We start from the raw sequence: 23561 nt of genomic DNA, 5'->3' as shown, positions 1-23561 counted from the left end.
CACACTCATACACAGACTCTCACTGGGGTACAGTCCCACACACACACAGACTATCACTGGGGTACAGTCCCACACACACACAGACTCTCACTGGGGTACAGTCCCACAGACTCACACAGAGACTCTCACTGGGGTACAGTCCCACACACACATTAACACACACACAGACTCTCACTGGGGTACAGTCCCACACACACACACACAGACTCTCACTGGGGTACAGTCCCACACACACACTCACACACACACTGACTCTCACTGGGGTACAGTCCCACACACACACAGATTCTCACTGGGGTACAGTCCAACACACACACACAGACTCTCACTGGGGTACAGCCCCACACACACACACACAGACTCTCCCTGGGGTATAGTCCCACACACACACAGACTCTCACTGGGGTACAGTCCCACACACACACACACAGACTCTCACTGAGGTACAGTCCCACACACACACACACACAGAGAGACTCTCACTGGGGAACAGTCCGACACACACACACACAGACTCTCACTGGGGCACAGTCCCACACACACATACACAGACTCTCACTGGGGTACAGTCCCACACACACACACACACAGAGACTCTCACTGGGGAACAGTCCGACACACACACACACAGACTCTCACTGGGGCACAGTCCCACACACACACACACTGACTCTCACTGGGGTACAATCCCACATACACACAGACTCTCACTGTGGTACAGTCCTACAGACTCACACAGAGACTCTCACTGGCGTACAGTCCCACACACACAGACTCTCACTGGGGTACAGTCCCACACACACACACACACAGACTCTCACTGTGGTACAGTCCCACACACACACTGACTCTCACTGGGGTACAGTCCCACACACACACTCACACACAGACTCTCACTGGGGTACAGTCCCACACACACACAGACTATCACTGGGGTACAGTCCCACACACACACAGACTCTCACTGGGGTACAGTCCTACAGACTCACACAGAGACTCTCACTGGGGTACAGTCCCACACACACATTCACACACACACAGACTCTCACTGGGATACAGTCCCACACACACACAGACTCTCACTGGGGTACAGTCCCACACACACACACACAAACTCTCACTGGGGTACAGTCCCACACACACACAGACTCTCACTGGGGTACAGTCCCACACACACACACAGACTCTCAGTGGGGTACAGTCCCACACACACACACACAGACTCTCACTGGGGTACAGTCCCACAAACACACACAGACTCTCACTGGGATACAGTCCCACACACACACACAGACTCTCACTTGCGTACAGTCCCACACACACGCACAGACTCTCACTGGGGTACAGTCCCACACACACACACACACACACACACAGAGACTCTCACTGGGGTACAGTCCCCCCCACACACACAGACTATCACTGGGGAACAGTCCCACACACACACGCACACACAGAATCCCACTGTGGTACAGTCCCACACACACACGCACACACAGACTCTCACTGGGGTACAGTCCCACACACACACGCACACACAGACTATTAACTGGGGTACAGTCCCACACACACACGCACACACAGACTCTCACTGGGGTACAGTCCCACACACACACGCACACACAGACTCTCACTGGGGTACAGTCCCACACACACACGCACACACAGACTCTCACTGAGGTACAGTCCCACACACATACACACACAGACTCCCACTGTGGTACAGTCCCACACACACACACACACACAGACTCTCACTGGAGTACAGTCCCACACACACACACACACACAGAGACTCTCACTGGGGTACAGTCCCACACACACACGCACACGCACACACAGACTCTCACTGGGGTACAGTCCGACACACATACACACACAGACTCCCACTGTGGTACAGTCCCACACACACACACACACACACAGACTCTCACTGGAGTACAGTCCCACACACACACACACACAGAGACTCTCACTGGGGTACAGTCCCACACACACACCCACACACAGACTCTCACTGGGGTACAGTCCCACACACACACTCACCCACAGACTATCACTGGGGTATAGTCCCACACACACAAAGACTCTCACTGGGGTACACTCCCACACACACACACACAGACTCTCACTGGGGTACAGTCCAACACACACACACAGACTCTCACTGGGGTACAGTCCCACACACACGCACACACAGACTCTCACTGGGGTACAGTCCCACACACACACGCACACGCACACACAGACTCTCACTGAGGTACAGTCCCACACACATACACACACAGACTCCCACTGTGGTACAGTCCCACACACACACACACACACACACACACACAGACTCTCACTGGAGTACAGTCCCACACACACACACACACACACAGACTCTCACTGGGGTACAGTCCCACACACACACGCACACGCACACACAGACTCTCACTGGGGTACAGTCCGACACACATACACACACAGACTCCCACTGTGGTACAGTCCCACACACACACACACACACACAGACTCTCACTGGAGTACAGTCCCACACACACACACACACACAGACTCTCACTGGGGTACAGTCCCACACACACACACGCACAGACTCTCACAGGGGTACAGTCCCACACACGCACCCACACACAGTCTCTCACTGGGGTACAGTCCCACACACACACTCACCCACAGACTATCACTGGGGTATAGTCCCACACACACAAAGACTCTCACTGGGGTACACTCGCACACACACACACACAGACTCTCACTGGGGTACAGTCCCACGCACACACACACACAGACTCTCACTGGGGTACAGTCCCACACACACGCACAGACTCTCACTGGGGTACAGTCCCACTCACACACACACACACACACACAGACTCTCACTGGGGTACAGTCCCACACACACACAGACTCTCACTGGGGTACAGTCCTACAGACTCACACAGAGACTCTCACTGGGGTACAGTCCCACACACACATTCACACACACACAGACTCTCACTGGGATACAGTCCCACACACACACAGACTCTCACTGGGGTACAGTCCCACACACACACACACACAGACTCTCACTGGGGTACAGTCCCACACACACACAGACTCTCACTGGGGTACAGTCCCACACACACACACACACAGACACTCACTGGGGTACAGTCCCACACACACACACACAGACTCTCACTGGGGTACAGTCCCACACACACACACAGACTCTCACTGGGGTACAGTCCCACACACACACACACACACACACACACACACACACACAGACTCTCACTGGGGTACAGTCCCCCCCACACACACAGACTCTCACTGGGGTACAGTCCCACACACACACACACACACACACACAGACTCTCACTGGGGTACAGTCCCACACACACACAGACTCTCACTGGGGTACAGTCCCACACACACACAGACTCTCACTGGGGTACAGTCCCACACACACTCATACACAGACTCTCACTGGGGTACAGTCCCACACACACACAGACTATCACTGGGGTACAGTCCCACACACACACAGACTCTCACTGGGGTACAGTCCCACAGACTCACACAGAGACTCTCACTGGGGTACAGTCCCACACACACATTAACACACACACAGACTCTCACTGGGGTACAGTCCCACACACACACACACAGACTCTCACTGGGGTACAGTCCCACACACACACTCACACACACACTGACTCTCACTGGGGTACAGTCCCACACACACACAGATTCTCACTGGGGTACAGTCCAACACACACACACAGACTCTCACTGGGGTACAGCCCCACACACACACACACAGACTCTCCCTGGGGTATAGTCCCACACACACACAGACTCTCACTGGGGTACAGTCCCACACACACACACACAGACTCTCACTGAGGTACAGTCCCACACACACACACACACAGAGAGACTCTCACTGGGGAACAGTCCGACACACACACACACAGACTCTCACTGGGGCACAGTCCCACACACACATACACAGACTCTCACTGGGGTACAGTCCCACACACACACACACACAGAGACTCTCACTGGGGAACAGTCCGACACACACACACACAGACTCTCACTGGGGCACAGTCCCACACACACACACACTGACTCTCACTGGGGTACAATCCCACATACACACAGACTCTCACTGTGGTACAGTCCTACAGACTCACACAGAGACTCTCACTGGCGTACAGTCCCACACACACAGACTCTCACTGGGGTACAGTCCCACACACACACACACACAGACTCTCACTGTGGTACAGTCCCACACACACACTGACTCTCACTGGGGTACAGTCCCACACACACACTCACACACAGACTCTCACTGGGGTACAGTCCCACACACACACAGACTATCACTGGGGTACAGTCCCACACACACACAGACTCTCACTGGGGTACAGTCCTACAGACTCACACAGAGACTCTCACTGGGGTACAGTCCCACACACACATTCACACACACACAGACTCTCACTGGGATACAGTCCCACACACACACAGACTCTCACTGGGGTACAGTCCCACACACACACACACAAACTCTCACTGGGGTACAGTCCCACACACACACAGACTCTCACTGGGGTACAGTCCCACACACACACACAGACTCTCAGTGGGGTACAGTCCCACACACACACACACAGACTCTCACTGGGGTACAGTCCCACAAACACACACAGACTCTCACTGGGATACAGTCCCACACACACACACAGACTCTCACTTGCGTACAGTCCCACACACACGCACAGACTCTCACTGGGGTACAGTCCCACACACACACACACACACACACACAGAGACTCTCACTGGGGTACAGTCCCCCCCACACACACAGACTATCACTGGGGAACAGTCCCACACACACACGCACACACAGAATCCCACTGTGGTACAGTCCCACACACACACGCACACACAGACTCTCACTGGGGTACAGTCCCACACACACACGCACACACAGACTATTAACTGGGGTACAGTCCCACACACACACGCACACACAGACTCTCACTGGGGTACAGTCCCACACACACACGCACACACAGACTCTCACTGGGGTACAGTCCCACACACACACGCACACACAGACTCTCACTGAGGTACAGTCCCACACACATACACACACAGACTCCCACTGTGGTACAGTCCCACACACACACACACACACAGACTCTCACTGGAGTACAGTCCCACACACACACACACACACAGAGACTCTCACTGGGGTACAGTCCCACACACACACGCACACGCACACACAGACTCTCACTGGGGTACAGTCCGACACACATACACACACAGACTCCCACTGTGGTACAGTCCCACACACACACACACACACACAGACTCTCACTGGAGTACAGTCCCACACACACACACACACAGAGACTCTCACTGGGGTACAGTCCCACACACACACCCACACACAGACTCTCACTGGGGTACAGTCCCACACACACACTCACCCACAGACTATCACTGGGGTATAGTCCCACACACACAAAGACTCTCACTGGGGTACACTCCCACACACACACACACAGACTCTCACTGGGGTACAGTCCAACACACACACACAGACTCTCACTGGGGTACAGTCCCACACACACGCACACACAGACTCTCACTGGGGTACAGTCCCACACACACACGCACACGCACACACAGACTCTCACTGAGGTACAGTCCCACACACATACACACACAGACTCCCACTGTGGTACAGTCCCACACACACACACACACACACACACACACAGACTCTCACTGGAGTACAGTCCCACACACACACACACACACACAGACTCTCACTGGGGTACAGTCCCACACACACACGCACACGCACACACAGACTCTCACTGGGGTACAGTCCGACACACATACACACACAGACTCCCACTGTGGTACAGTCCCACACACACACACACACACACAGACTCTCACTGGAGTACAGTCCCACACACACACACACACAGAGACTCTCACTGGGGTACAGTCCCACACACACACACGCACAGACTCTCACAGGGGTACAGTCCCACACACGCACCCACACACAGTCTCTCACTGGGGTACAGTCCCACACACACACTCACCCACAGACTATCACTGGGGTATAGTCCCACACACACAAAGACTCTCACTGGGGTACACTCGCACACACACACACACAGACTCTCACTGGGGTACAGTCCCACGCACACACACACACAGACTCTCACTGGGGTACAGTCCCACACACACGCACAGACTCTCACTGGGGTACAGTCCCACTCACACACACACACACACACACAGACTCTCACTGGGGTACAGTCCCACACACACACAGACTCTCACTGGGGTACAGTCCTACAGACTCACACAGAGACTCTCACTGGGGTACAGTCCCACACACACATTCACACACACACAGACTCTCACTGGGATACAGTCCCACACACACACAGACTCTCACTGGGGTACAGTCCCACACACACACACACACAGACTCTCACTGGGGTACAGTCCCACACACACACAGACTCTCACTGGGGTACAGTCCCACACACACACACACACAGACACTCACTGGGGTACAGTCCCACACACACACACACAGACTCTCACTGGGGTACAGTCCCACACACACACACAGACTCTCACTGGGGTACAGTCCCACACACACACACACAGACTCTCACTGGGGTACAGTCCCACAAACACACACAGACTCTCACTGGGATACAGTCCCACACACACACACACACAGACTCTCACTTGCGTACAGTCCCACACACACACACAGACTCTCACTGGGGTACAGTCCCACACACACACACACACACACACACACAGACTCTCACTGGGGTACAGTCCCCCCCACACACACAGACTATCACTGGGGAACAGTCCCACACACACACGCACACACAGACTCCCACTGTGGTACAGTCCCACACACACACGCACACACAGACTCTCACTGGGGTACAGTCCCACACACACACGCATACACAGACTCTCACTGGGGTACAGTCCCACACACACACGCACACGCACACACAGACTCTCACTGAGGTACAGTCCCACACACATACACACACAGACTCCCACTGTGGTACAGTCCCACACACACACACACACACACAGACTCTCACTGGAGTACAGTCCCACACACACACACACACAGAGACTCTCACTGGGGTACAGTCCCACACACACACGCACACGCACACACAGAATCTCACTGGGGTACAGTCCGACACACATACACACACAGACTCCCACTGTGGTACAGTCCCACACACACACACACACACGCAGACTCTCACTGGAGTACAGTCCCACACACACACACACCCACAGACTCTCACTGGGGTACAGTCCCAAACACACACACGCACAGACTCTCACAGGGGTACAGTCCCACACACACACCCACACACAGAGACTCTCATTGGGGTACAGTCCCACACACACACTCACACACAGACTCTCACTGGGGTACAGTCCCACACACACACTCACCCACAGACTATCACTGGGGTATAGTCCCACACACACACACAGACTCTCACTGGGGTACAGTCCCACACACACACACACACACAGACTCTCACTGGGGTACAGTCCCACACACACACACAGACTCTCACTGGGGTACAGTCCCACACACACACACACACACACACACACACACACAGACTCTCACTGGGGTACAGTCCCCCCCACACACACAGACTCTCACTGGGGTACAGTCCCACACACACACACACACACACACACACAGACTCTCACTGGGGTACAGTCCCACACACACACAGACTCTCACTGGGGTACAGTCCCACACACACACAGACTCTCACTGGGGTACAGTCCCACACACACTCATACACAGACTCTCACTGGGGTACAGTCCCACACACACACAGACTATCACTGGGGTACAGTCCCACACACACACAGACTCTCACTGGGGTACAGTCCCACAGACTCACACAGAGACTCTCTCTGGGGTACAGTCCCACACACACATTAACACACACACAGACTCTCACTGGGGTACAGTCCCACACACACACACACAGACTCTCACTGGGGTACAGTCCCACACACACACTCACACACACACTGACTCTCACTGGGGTACAGTCCCACACACACACAGATTCTCATTGGGGTACAGTCCAACACACACACACAGACTCTCACTGGGGTACAGCCCCACACACACACACACAGACTCTCCCTGGGGTATTGTCCCACACACACACAGACTCTCACTGGGCTACAGTCCCACACACACACACACAGACTCTCACTGAGGTACAGTCCCACACACACACACACACAGAGAGACTCTCACTGGGGAACAGTCCGACACACACACACACAGACTCTCACTGGGGCACAGTCCCACACACACATCCACAGACTCTCACTGGGGTACAGTCCCACACACACACACACACAGAGACTCTCACTGGGGAACAGTCCGACACACACACACACAGACTCTCACTGGGGCACAGTCCCACACACACACACACTGACTCTCACTGGGGTACAATCCCACACACACACAGACTCTCACTGTGGTACAGTCCTACAGACTCACACAGAGACTCTCACTGGCGTACAGTCCCACACACACAGACTCTCACTGGGGTACAGTCCCACACACACACACACAGACTCTCACTGTGGTACAGTCCCACACACACACTGACTCTCACTGGGGTACAGTCCCACACACACACAGACTCTCACTGGGGTACAGTCCTACAGACTCACACAGAGACTCTCACTGGGGTACAGTCCCACACACACATTCACACACACACAGACTCTCACTGGGATACAGTCCCACACACACACAGACTCTCACTGGGGTACAGTCCCACACACACACACACAAACTCTCACTGGGGTACAGTCCCACACACACACAGACTCTCACTGGGGTACAGTCCCACACACACACACAGACTCTCAGTGGGATACAGTCCCACACACACACACAGACACTCACTGGGGTACAGTCCCACACACACACACACAAACTCTCACTGGGGTACAGTCCCACACACACACAGACTCTCACTGGGGTACAGTCCCACACACACACACACAGACTCTCACTGGGGTACAGTCCCACAAACACACACAGACTCTCACTGGGATACAGTCCCACACACACACACAGACTCTCACTTGCGTACAGTCCCACACACACGCACAGACTCTCACTGGGGTACAGTCCCACACACACACACACACACACACAGAGACTCTCACTGGGGTACAGTCCCCCCCACACACACAGACTATCACTGGGGAACAGTCCCACACACACACGCACACACAGAATCCCACTGTGGTACAGTCCCACACACACACGCACACACAGACTCTCACTGGGGTACAGTCCCACACACACACGCACACACAGACTCTCACTGGGGTACAGTCCCACACACACACGCACACGCACACACAGACTCTCACTGAGGTACAGTCCCACACACATACACACACAGACTCCCACTGTGGTACAGTCCCACACACACACACACACACAGACTCTCACTGGAGTACAGTCCCACACACACACACACACACAGAGACTCTCACTGGGGTACAGTCCCACACACACACCCACACACAGACTCTCACTGGGGTACAGTCCCACACACACACTCACCCACAGACTATCACTGGGGTATAGTCCCACACACACAAAGACTCTCACTGGGGTACACTCCCACACACACACACACAGACTCTCACTGGGGTACAGTCCAACACACACACACAGACTCTCACTGGGGTACAGTCCCACACACACACACACACACACAGACTCTCACTGGGGTACAGTCCCACACACACACACACAGACTCTCACTGGGGTACAGTCCCACACACACACACACACACACACACACACACCCACACACACACACACACAGACTCTCACTGGGGTACAGTCCCCCCCACACACACAGACTCTCACTGGGGTACAGTCCCACTCACACACACACACACACACACACACACAGACTCTCACTGGGGTACAGTCCCACACACACACAGACTCTCACTGGGGTACAGTCCCACACACACACAGACTCTCACTGGGGTACAGTCCCCCACACACACTCACACACAGACTCTCACTGGGGTACAGTCCCACACACACACAGACTATCACTGGGGTACAGTCCCACACACACACAGACTCTCACTGGGGTACAGTCCTACAGACTCACACAGAGACTCTCACTGGGGTACAGTCCCACACACACATTCACACACACACAGACTCTCACTGGGATACAGTCCCACACACACACAGACTCTCACTGGGGTACAGTCCCACACACACACACACAGACTCTCACTGGGGTACAGTCCCACACACACACAGACTCTCACTGGGGTACAGTCCCACACACACACACACACACAGACACTCACTGGGGTACAGTCCCACACACACACACACAGACTCTCACTGGGGTACAGTCCCACACACACACTCACACAGAGACTCTCACTGGGGTACAGTCCCACACACACACACAGACTCTCACTGGGGTACAGTCCCACACACACACACACAGACTCTCACTGGGGTACAGTCCCACAAACACACACAGACTCTCACTGGGATACAGTCCCACACACACACACACACAGACTCTCACTTGCGTACAGTCCCACACACACACACAGACTCTCACTGGGGTACAGTCCCACACACACACACACACACACACACACACACACAGACTCTCACTGGGGTACAGTCCCCCCCACACACACAGACTATCACTGGGGAACAGTCCCACACACACACGCACACACAGACTCCCACTGGGGTACAGTCCCACACACACACACACACAGAGACTCTCACTGGGGTACAGTCCCACACACACACGCACACGCACACACAGAATCTCACTGGGGTACAGTCCGACACACATACACACACAGACTCCCACTGTGGTACAGTCCCACACACACACACACACACGCAGACTCTCACTGGAGTACAGTCCCACACACACACACACCCACAGACTCTCACTGGGGTACAGTCCCAAACACACACACGCACAGACTCTCACAGGGGTACAGTCCCACACACACACCCACACACAGAGACTCTCATTGGGGTACAGTCCCACACACACACTCACACACAGACTCTCACTGGGGTACAGTCCCACACACACACTCACCCACAGACTATCACTGGGGTATAGTCCCACACACACACACAGACTCTCACTGGGGTACAGTCCCACACACACACACACACACAGACTCTCACTGGGGTACAGTCCCACACACACACACAGACTCTCACTGGGGTACAGTCCCACACACACACACACACACACACACACACACACAGACTCTCACTGGGGTACAGTCCCCCCCACACACACAGACTCTCACTGGGGTACAGTCCCACACACACACACACACACACACACACAGACTCTCACTGGGGTACAGTCCCACACACACACAGACTCTCACTGGGGTACAGTCCCACACACACACAGACTCTCACTGGGGTACAGTCCCACACACACTCATACACAGACTCTCACTGGGGTACAGTCCCACACACACACAGACTATCACTGGGGTACAGTCCCACACACACACAGACTCTCACTGGGGTACAGTCCCACAGACTCACACAGAGACTCTCTCTGGGGTACAGTCCCACACACACATTAACACACACACAGACTCTCACTGGGGTACAGTCCCACACACACACACACAGACTCTCACTGGGGTACAGTCCCACACACACACTCACACACACACTGACTCTCACTGGGGTACAGTCCCACACACACACAGATTCTCACTGGGGTACAGTCCAACACACACACACAGACTCTCACTGGGGTACAGCCCCACACACACACACACAGACTCTCCCTGGGGTATTGTCCCACACACACACAGACTCTCACTGGGCTACAGTCCCACACACACACACACAGACTCTCACTGAGGTACAGTCCCACACACACACACACACAGAGAGACTCTCACTGGGGAACAGTCCGACACACACACACACAGACTCTCACTGGGGCACAGTCCCACACACACATCCACAGACTCTCACTGGGGTACAGTCCCACACACACACACACACAGAGACTCTCACTGGGGAACAGTCCGACACACACACACACAGACTCTCACTGGGGCACAGTCCCACACACACACACACTGACTCTCACTGGGGTACAATCCCACACACACACAGACTCTCACTGTGGTACAGTCCTACAGACTCACACAGAGACTCTCACTGGCGTACAGTCCCACACACACAGACTCTCACTGGGGTACAGTCCCACACACACACACACAGACTCTCACTGTGGTACAGTCCCACACACACACTGACTCTCACTGGGGTACAGTCCCACACACACACAGACTCTCACTGGGGTACAGTCCCACACACACACTCACACACAGACTCTCACTGGGGTACAGTCCCACACACACACAGACTATCACTGGGGTACAGTCCCACACACACACAGACTCTCACTGGGGTACAGTCCTACAGACTCACACAGAGACTCTCACTGGGGTACAGTCCCACACACACATTCACACACACACAGACTCTCACTGGGATACAGTCCCACACACACACAGACTCTCACTGGGGTACAGTCCCACACACACACACACAAACTCTCACTGGGGTACAGTCCCACACACACACAGACTCTCACTGGGGTACAGTCCCACACACACACACAGACTCTCAGTGGGATACAGTCCCACACACACACACAGACACTCACTGGGGTACAGTCCCACACACACACACACAAACTCTCACTGGGGTACAGTCCCACACACACACAGACTCTCACTGGGGTACAGTCCCACACACACACACACAGACTCTCACTGGGGTACAGTCCCACAAACACACACAGACTCTCACTGGGATACAGTCCCACACACACACACAGACTCTCACTTGCGTACAGTCCCACACACACGCACAGACTCTCACTGGGGTACAGTCCCACACACACACACACACACACACAGAGACTCTCACTGGGGTACAGTCCCCCCCACACACACAGACTATCACTGGGGAACAGTCCCACACACACACGCACACACAGAATCCCACTGTGGTACAGTCCCACACACACACGCACACACAGACTCTCACTGGGGTACAGTCCCACACACACACGCACACACAGACTCTCACTGGGGTACAGTCCCACACACACACGCACACGCACACACAGACTCTCACTGAGGTACAGTCCCACACACATACACACACAGACTCCCACTGTGGTACAGTCCCACACACACACACACACACAGACTCTCACTGGAGTACAGTCCCACACACACACACACACACAGAGACTCTCACTGGGGTACAGTCCCACACACACACCCACACACAGACTCTCACTGGGGTACAGTCCCACACACACACTCACCCACAGACTATCACTGGGGTATAGTCCCACACACACAAAGACTCTCACTGGGGTACACTCCCACACACACACACACAGACTCTCACTGGGGTACAGTCCAACACACACACACAGACTCTCACTGGGGTACAGTCCCACACACACACACACACACACAGACTCTCACTGGGGTACAGTCCCACACACACACACACAGACTCTCACTGGGGTACAGTTCCACACACACACACACACACACACACACACACACCCACACACACACACACACAGACTCTCACTGGGGTACAGTCCCCCCCACACACACAGACTCTCACTGGGGTACAGTCCCACTCACACACACACACACACACACACACACAGACTCTCACTGGGGTACAGTCCCACACACACACAGACTCTCACTGGGGTACAGTCCCACACACACACAGACTCTCACTGGGGTACAGTCCCCCACACACACTCACACACAGACTCTCACTGGGGTACAGTCCCACACACACACAGACTATCACTGGGGTACAGTCCCACACACACACAGACTCACTGGGGTACAGTCCTACAGACTCACACAGAGACTCTCACTGGGGTACAGTCCCACACACACATTCACACACACACAGACTCTCACTGGGATACAGTCCCACACACACACAGACTCTCACTGGGGTACAGTCCCACACACACACACACAGACTCTCACTGGGGTACAGTCCCACACACACACAGACTCTCACTGGGGTACAGTCCCACACACACACACACACACAGACACTCACTGGGGTACAGTCCCACACACACACACACAGACTCTCACTGGGGTACAGTCCCACACACACACTCACACAGAGACTCTCACTGGGGTACAGTCCCACACACACACACAGACTCTCACTGGGGTACAGTCCCACACACACACACACAGACTCTCACTGGGGTACAGTCCCACAAACACACACAGACTCTCACTGGGATACAGTCCCACACACACACACACACAGACTCTCACTTGCGTACAGTCCCACACACACACACAGACTCTCACTGGGGTACAGTCCCACACACACACACACACACACACACACACACAGACTCTCACTGGGGTACAGTCCCCCCCACACACACAGACTATCACTGGGGAACAGTCCCACACACACACGCACACACAGACTCCCACTGGGGTACAGTCCCACACACACACACACACAGAGACTCTCACTGGGGTACAGTCCCACACACACACGCACACACAGACTCTCACTGGGGTACAGTCCCACACACACACGCACATGCACACACAGACTCTCACTGAGGTACAGTCCCACACACATACACACACAGACTCTCACTGGAGTACAGTCCCACACACACACACACACACACACAGAGACTCTCACTGGGGTACAGTCCCACACACACACACACACACAGAATCTCACTGGGGTACAGTCCGACACACATACACACACAGACTCCCACTGTGGTACAGTCCCACACACACACACACACACAGACTCTCACTGGAGTACAGTCCCACACACACACACACACACACACAGAGACTCTCACTGGGGTACAGTCCCACACACACACACACACACAGAATCTCACTGGGGTACAGTCCGACACACATACACACACAGACTCCCACTGTGGTACAGTCCCACACACACACACACACACACAGACTCTCACTGGAGTACAGTCCCACACACACACACACACAGAGACTCTCACTGGGGTACAGTCCCAAACACACACACGCACAGACTCTCACAGGGGTACAGTCCCACACACACACCCACACACAGAGACTCTCATTGGGGTACAGTCCCACACACACACTCACACACAGACTCTCACTGGGGTACAGTCCCACACACACACTCACCCACAGACTATCACTGGGGTATAGTCCCACACACACACACAGACTCTCACTGGGGTACAGTCCCACACACACACACACACACACACAGACTCTCACTGGGGTACAGTCCCACACACACGCACAGACTCTCACTGGGGTACAGTCCCACACACACACACATACACACACACACACACACACACACAGACTCTCACTGGGGTACAGTCCCCCCCCCACACACAGACTCTCACTGGGGTACAGTCCCACACACACACACACACACACACACACACACACACAGACTCTCACTGGGGTACAGTCCCACACACACACAGACTCTCACTGGGGTACAGTCCCACACACACACAGACTCTCACTGGGGTACAGTCCCACACACACACTCATACACAGACTCTCACTGGGGTACAGTCCCACACACACACAGACTATCACTGGGGTACAGTCCCACACACACACAGACTCTCACTGGGGTACAGTCCCACAGACTCACACAGAGTCTCTCACTGGGGTACAGTCCCACACACACATTAACACACACACAGACTCTCACTGGGATACAGTCCCACACACACACAGACTCTCACTGGGGTACAGTCCCACACACACACACACAGACTCTCACTGGGGTACAGTCCCACACACACACTCACACACACACTGTCTCTCACTGGGGTACAGTCCCACACACACAGAGATTCTCACTGGGGTACAGTCCAACACACACACACAGACTCTCACTGGGGTACAGCCCCACACACACACACACAGACTCTCCCTGGTGTTTAGTCCCACACACACACAGACTCTCACTGGGGTACAGTCCCACACACACACAGACTCTCACTGGGTACAGTCCCACACACACACACACACACAGAGAGACTCTCACTGGGGTACAGTCCCACACACACACACACACAGAGACTCTCACTGGGGTACAGTCCCACACACACAGACTCTCACTGGGGTACAGTCCCACACACACACACACAGACTCTCACTGGGGTACAGTCCCACACACACACTGACTCTCACTGGGGTACAGTCCCACACACACTCACAGACTCTCACTGGGGTACAGACCCCACACACACTCACAGACTCTCACTGGGGTACAGTCCCACACACACACACAGACTCTCACTGGGGTACAATCCCACACACACACACACACACACACACACACACACACACAGACTCTCACTGGGGTACAGTCCCACACACACACACAGACTCTCACTGGGGTACAGTCCCACACACACACACACACACACACACACACACACACACACAGACTCTCACTGGGGTACAGTCCCACACACACACACAGACTCTCACTGGGGTACAGTCCCACACACACACACACACACACACACACACACACACACACACACACACACACACACACACACACTGACTCTCACTGGGGTGCAGTCCCACACACACACACACACACACACACACTGACTCTCACTGGGGTGCAGTCCCACACACACACACACACACACACACTGACTCTCACTGGGGTGCAGTCCCACACACACACACTGACTCTCACTGGGGTACACTCCCACACACACACTGACTCTCACTGGGGTACAGTCCCACACACACACACACACACTCAGACTCTCACTGGGGTACAGTCCCACACACACAGAGACTCTCACTGGGGTACAGCCCCCCACACACAGACTCTCACTGGGGTACAGTCCCACACACACACACACACACACAGACTCTCACTGGGGTACAGTCCCAAACACACACACGCACAGACTCTCACAGGGGTACAGTCCCACACACACACCCACACACAGAGACTCTCATTGGGGTACAGTCCCACACACACACTCACACACAGACTCTCACTGGGGTACAGTCCCACACACACACTCACCCACAGACTATCACTGGGGTATAGTCCCACACACACACACAGACTCTCACTGGGGTACAGTCCCACACACACACTGACTCTCACTGTGGTACAGTCCCACACACACTCACAGACTCTCACTGGGGTACACTCCCACACACACACACACACAGACTCTCACTGGGGTACAGACCCCACACACACTCACAGACTCTCACTGGGGTACAGTCCCACACACACACACAGACTCTCACTGTGGTACAGTCCTACAGACTCACACAGAGACTCTCACTGGGGTACAGTCCCACACACACACACACAGACTCTCACTGGGGTACAGTCCCACACACACTCACAGACTCTCACTGGGGTACAGACCCCACACACACTCACAGACTCTCACTGGGGTACAGTCCCACACACACACACAGACTCTCACTGGGGTACAATCCCACACACACACACACACACACACACACACACACACAGACTCTCACTGGGGTACAGTCCCACACACACACACAGACTCTCACTGGGGTACAACCCACACACAGACACACACACACACACACACACACACACACACACACACACACACTGACTCTCACTGGGGTGCAGTCCCACACACACACACACACACACACACACACTGACTCTCACTGGGGTGCAGTCCCACACACACACACACACACACACACACACACACACTGACTCTCACTGGGGTGCAGTCCCACACACACACACTGACTCTCACTGGGGTACACTCCCACACACACACTGACTCTCACTGGGGTACAGTCCCACACACACACACACACACTCAGACTCTCACTGGGGTACAGTCCCACACACACAGAGACTCTCACTGGGGTACAGCCCCCCACACACAGACTCTCACTGGGGTACAGTCCCACACACACACACACACACACAGACTCTCACTGGGGTACAGTCCCAAACACACACACGCACAGACTCTCACAGGGGTACAGTCCCACACACACACCCACACACAGAGACTCTCATTGGGGTACAGTCCCACACACACACTCACACACAGACTCTCACTGGGGTACAGTCCCACACACACACTCACCCACAGACTATCACTGGGGTATAGTCCCACACACACACACAGACTCTCACTGGGGTACAGTCCCACACACACACTGACTCTCACTGGGGTACAGTCCCACACACACTCACAGACTCTCACTGGGGTACACTCCCACACACACACACACACACAGACTCTCACTGGGGTACAAACCCCACACACACTCACAGACTCTCACTGGGGTACAGTCCCACACACACACACAGACTCTCACTGGGGTACAATCCCACACACACACACACACACACACACAGACTCTCACTGGGGTACAGTCCCACACACACACACAGACTCTCACTGGGGTACAGTCCCACACACACACACACACACACACACACACACACACACACACTGACTCTCACTGGGGTGCAGTCCCACACACACACACACACACACACACACTGACTCTCACTGGGGTGCAGTCCCACACACACACACTGACTCTCACTGGGGTACACTCCCACACACACACTGACTCTCACTGGGGTACAGTCCCACACACACACACACACACTCAGACTCTCACTGGGGTACAGTCCCACACACACAGAGACTCTCACTGGGGTACAGCCCCCCACACACAGACTCTCACTGGGGTACAGTCCCACACACACACACACACACACACACACACTGACTCTCACTGGGGTGCAGTCCCACACACACACACAGACTCTCACTGGGGTACAGTCCCACACACACGCACAGACTCTCACTGGGGTACAGTCCCACACACACACACACACACACACAGACTCTCACTGGGGTACAGTCCCCCCCCCCCCACACAGACTCTCACTGGGGTACAGTCCCACACACACACACACACACACACACACAGACTCTCACTGGGGTACAGTCCCACACACACACAGACTCTCACTGGGGTACAGTCCCCCACACACACAGACTCTCACTGGGGTACAGTCCCAAACACACACACGCACAGACTCTCACAGGGGTACAGTCCCACACACACACCCACACACAGAGACTCTCATTGGGGTACAGTCCCACACACACACTCACACACAGACTCTCACTGGGGTACAGTCCCACACACACACTCACCCACAGACTATCACTGGGGTATAGTCCCACACACACACACAGACTCTCACTGGGGTACAGTCCCACACACATACCCACACACAGAGACTCTCATTGGGGTACAGTCCCACACACACACACACACAGACTCTCACTGGGGTACAGTCCCACACACACGCACAGACTCTCACTGGGGTACAGTCCCACACACACACACACACACACACACACACACACAGACTCTCACTGGGGTACAGTCCCCCCCCCACACACAGACTCTCACTGGGGTACAGTCCCACACACACACACACACACACACACACACACACACACAGACTCTCACTGGGGTACAGTCCCACACACACACAGACTCTCACTGGGGTACAGTCCCACACACACACAGACTCTCACTGGGGTACAGTCCCACACACACACTCATACACAGACTCTCACTGGGGTACAGTCCCACACACACACAGACTATCACTGGGGTACAGTCCCACACACACACAGACTCTCACTGGGGTACAGTCCCACACACACACACACAGACTCTCACTGGGGTACAGTCCCACACACACATTAACACACACACAGACTCTCACTGGGATACAATCCCACACACACACAGACTCTCACTGGGGTACAGTCCCACACACACACACACAGACTCTCACTGGGGTACAGTCCCACACACACACTCACACACACACTGACTCTCACTGGGGTACAGTCCCACACACACACAGATTCTCACTGGGGTACAGTCCAACACACACACACAGACTCTCACTGGGGTACAGCCCCACACACACACACACAGACTCTCCCTGGTGTATAGTCCCACACACACACAGACTCTCACTGGGGTACAGTCCCACACACACACAGACTCTCACTGGGGTACAGTCCCACACACACACACATAGACTCTCACTGGGGTACAGTCCCACGCACACACATAGACTCTCACTGGGGTACAGTCCCACACACACACAGAGACTCTCACTGGGGTACAGTCCCACACACACACACACACACACACATAGACTCTCACTGGGGTACAGTCCCACACACACACACACACACGGACTCTCACTGGGGTACAGTCCCACACACACACAGACTCTCACTGGGGTACAGTCCCACACACACACAGAGACTCTCACTGGGGTACAATCCCACACACACACACACACACACACACACACACACACACACAGACTCTCACTGGGGTACAGTCCCACACACACACAGACTCTCACTGGGGTGCAGTCCCACACACACACACAGACTCTCACTGGGGTACAGTCCCACACACACACACAGAGACTCTAACTGGGGTACAGTCACACACACACACACACACAGACTCTAACTGGGGTACAGTCCCACACACACACACACACAGACTCTCACTGGGGTACAGTCCCACACACACACACTGACTCTCACTGGGGTACAGTCCCACACACATACACACACAGTCTCTCACTGGGGTACAGTCCCACACACATACACACACAGTCTCTCACTGGGATACAGTCCCACACACACGCACAGACTCTGACTGGGGTACAGTCTCACACACACACAGACTCTCACTGTGCTACAGTCCCATCCCCCCCACACACACTGACTTTCACTGGGCTACAGTCACACACGCAGACAGACTCTCACTGGGGTACAGTCACCCCCCACACACAGACTCTCACTGGGGTACAGTCCCACACACACACACAGACTCTCACTGGGGTACAGTCCCCCCCCCACACACACACACACACACTGACTCTCACTGGGGTACAGTCCCACACACACACTGACTCTCACTGGGGTACAGTCCCACACACACACACACACTGACTCTCGCTGGTGTACAGTCCCACAGACACAGAGACTCTCACTGGGGTACAGCCCCCCACACACTGACTCTCACTGGGGTACAGTCCCACACACACACACACAGACTCTCACTGGGGTACAGCCCCCACACACAGACTCTCACTGGGCTACAGTCACACACACACAGAAGACTCTCACTGGGGTACAGTCGCGCACACACAGACTCTGACTGGGGTACAGTCCCACACACACACTCACACAGAGACTCTCAGTGGGGTACAGTCCCACACACACACTCACACACACACTGACTCTCACTGGGGTACAGTTGCCCCCCCCCTCACTGACGTCCCTCCTCACTGACGTCCCTCCTCACTGACGTCCCTGATCACTGACGTCCCTGATCACTGACGTCCCTCCTCACTGACGTCCCTGATCACTGACGTCCCTCCTCACTGACGTCCCTCCCCACTGACGTCCCTCCCCACTGACGTCCCCCCTCACTGATGTCCCTCCTCACTGACGTCCCTGATCACTGACGTCCCCCCTCACTGATGTCCCTCCTCACTGACGTCCCTGATCACTGACGTCCCCCCTCACTGACGTCCCTCCTCACTGACGTCCCTGATCACTGACGTCCCTCCTCACTGACGTCCCTCCTCACTGACGTCCCTCCTCACTGACGTCCCTCCTCACTGACGTCCCTGATCACTGACGTCCCTCCTCACTGACGTCCCTCCTCACTGACGTCCCTGATCACTGACGTCCCTCCTCACTGACGTCCCTCCTCACTGACGTCCCTCCTCACTGACGTCCCTCCCCACTGACGTCCCTCCCCACTGACGTCCCCCCTCACTGATGTCCCTCCTCACTGACGTCCCTCCTCACTGACGTCCCTCCTCACTGACGTCCCTGATCACTGACGTCCCTGATCACTGACGTCCCTGATCACTGACGTCCCCCCTCACTGACGTCCCTCCTCACTGACGTCCCTCCTCACTGACGTCCCTCCTCACTGACGTCCCTTCTCACTGACGTCCCTGATCACTGACGTCCCTCCTCACTGACGTCCCTGATCACTGACGTCCCTCCTCACTGACGTCCCCCCTCACTGACGTCCCTGATCACTGACGTCCCTCCTCACTGACGTCCCTGATCACTGATGTCCCTGATCACTGACGTCCCTCCTCACTGACGTCCCTCCTCACTGACGTCCCTCCTCACTGACGTCCCTCCTCACTGACGTCCCTCCTCACTGACGTCCCCCCTCACTGACGTCCCTCCCCACTGACGTCCCTGATCACTGACGTCCCTCCTCACTGACGTCCCTGATCACTGACGTCCCTCCTCACTGACGTCCCTGATCACTGACGTCCCTGATCACTGACGTCCCTCCTCACTGACGTCCCTCCTCACTGACGTCCCTCCTCACTGACGTCCCTGATCACTGACGACCCTCCTCACTGACGTCCCTGATCACTGACGTCCCTGATCACTGACGTCCCTGATCACTGACGTCCCTCCTCACTGACGTCCCTGATCACTGACGTCCCTCCTCACTGACGTCCCTCCTCACTGACGTCCCTGATCACTGACGTCCCCCCTCACTGACGTCCCTGATCACTGACGTCCCCCCTCACTGACGTCCCTCCTCACTGACGTCCCTCCTCACTGACGTCCCTCCTCACTGACGTCCCTCCTCACTGACGTCCCTGATCACTGACGTCCCCCCTCACTGACGTCCCCCCTCACTGACGTCCCTCCCCACTGACGTCCCTCCTCACTGACGTCCCTCCTCACTGACGTCCCTCCTCACTGACGTCCCTGATCACTGACGTCCCTCCTCACTGACGTCCCTGATCACTGACGTCCCCCCTCACTGACGTCCCTCCTCACTGACGTCCCCCCTCACTGACGTCCCTCCTCACTGACGTCCCTGATCACTGACGTCCCTCCTCACTGACGTCCCTGATCACTGACGTCCCTCCTCACTGACGTCCCTCCTCACTGACGTCCCTGATCACTGACGTCCCCCCTCACTGACGTCCCTGATCACTGACGTCCCTGATCACTGACGTCCCTGATCACTGACGTCCCTCCTCACTGACGTCCCTCCTCACTGACGTCCCTGATCACTGACGTCCCTGATCACTGACGTCCCTCCTCACTGACGTCCCTGATCACTGATGTCCCTCCTCACTGACGTCCCTCCTCACTGACGTCCCTCCT

Source organism: Chiloscyllium punctatum, chromosome 21, assembly GCF_047496795.1.
Source record: "Chiloscyllium punctatum isolate Juve2018m chromosome 21, sChiPun1.3, whole genome shotgun sequence".
Classification (NCBI taxonomy): domain Eukaryota; kingdom Metazoa; phylum Chordata; class Chondrichthyes; order Orectolobiformes; family Hemiscylliidae; genus Chiloscyllium; species Chiloscyllium punctatum.
Note: the sequence above shows the minus strand (reverse complement) of the source record.